Raw genomic sequence first — 1,258 nt, forward strand, 5'->3', positions numbered from 1 at the left:
GAAGAAGAGGAGGAGGAAGAGGAGGAGGAGAAGGAGGAGGAGGACGAGGAGGAAGAGGAGGAAGAGGAGGAGGAAGAGGAGGAAGAGGAAGAAGAGGAGGAGGAGGAACAGGAGTAGTAGTAGCAGCGGCAGTAGCAGCAGCAGCAGGAGCAGCAGCAGCAGAGCAGTAGTAGTAGTAGAAGACATATCTGTGGGGGGCGGTGTTTATGCATGTAACATGGTATGTCTGTGGAGGTCATAGGACAACTTTTGGGAGTCAATTCCTTCCTTCTGCCATGTGGGTCCCGGGGCTGGAACTGAAGTCATCGGGTTTGACAGTAAGTCCCATTCCCTGCTGAGCTATCCCAGCAGACCAGAGGCATCTTGTACTTGCAGTTGCTCCAGGAAGCTTTGGATTTGGAAGTTTTTGGATTATGTGTTAGCCACTCTGACCCATCCCCCTCCTGCTTTGAGTCACTGTGTTGTTTCAATGAAGCATGCAGCAGAGTAGAAAACTGTGGGCTTGAGTTCTGAACCCAAACCTTACTCTGTGGCTTTGATCTAGGTGCTCGGCCTCTCCGAGCTTCCTGTTGCTCATCTGAAAAATCGAAATACCTAATAATGGTTTATTCACACTCTCTCCCCCTTGAATTTACCACCGCACTCTGCTCTTTCTTTTCCACTTTCAGGGGCCTGGGTTGAGATGACACCCTCAAAGGTCCCTTCCACCCCTACTGCTGGGCTGACCTTCTTGAACATTGCAGTGGTGGTGGGGAGGTGGGGCATGTACCATGTGTGAGGTCTGTGGTGACAGTGACAGTGAGGTCTGTGGTGACAGTGCCGGCCTCTGAAAAGTCAGCTTGCTGCCTCTCACCACTCCTATGACCTCTCAAGCTTCTAGATTCAGAGGTGACCCTTTGTATTCTTAGCTTATTTATTCTTGGGGAGGTTAAATCATGGGGCAAGGCTGCCCAGGGAGTAAGCCCTCCATCTCCCTCTTAAAAACCAAGACAACCAAGAAGGCCAGGAAAATGACTCAACAGGTAAAGGCACCTGGCATCAAGCCAAACATCCTGAGTTCGATTCCCAGGACCAACATGGTGGGAGGAGAGAGCTGATTTCCCATAAACTGTCTTTTGCTCTCTATGTCTATACTGGGGCACACATGCACATGTGCAAACACACACACCCATGCGTGTACGCTTGCACAGACACACGGGCACACACAGAGACACATACATGCACGCACACACACTAAACAATAAAACAGTATTTTTTT

The sequence above is a fragment of the Mastomys coucha genome, unplaced genomic scaffold (assembly GCF_008632895.1).
Source record: "Mastomys coucha isolate ucsf_1 unplaced genomic scaffold, UCSF_Mcou_1 pScaffold23, whole genome shotgun sequence".
Classification (NCBI taxonomy): Eukaryota; Metazoa; Chordata; class Mammalia; order Rodentia; family Muridae; genus Mastomys; species Mastomys coucha.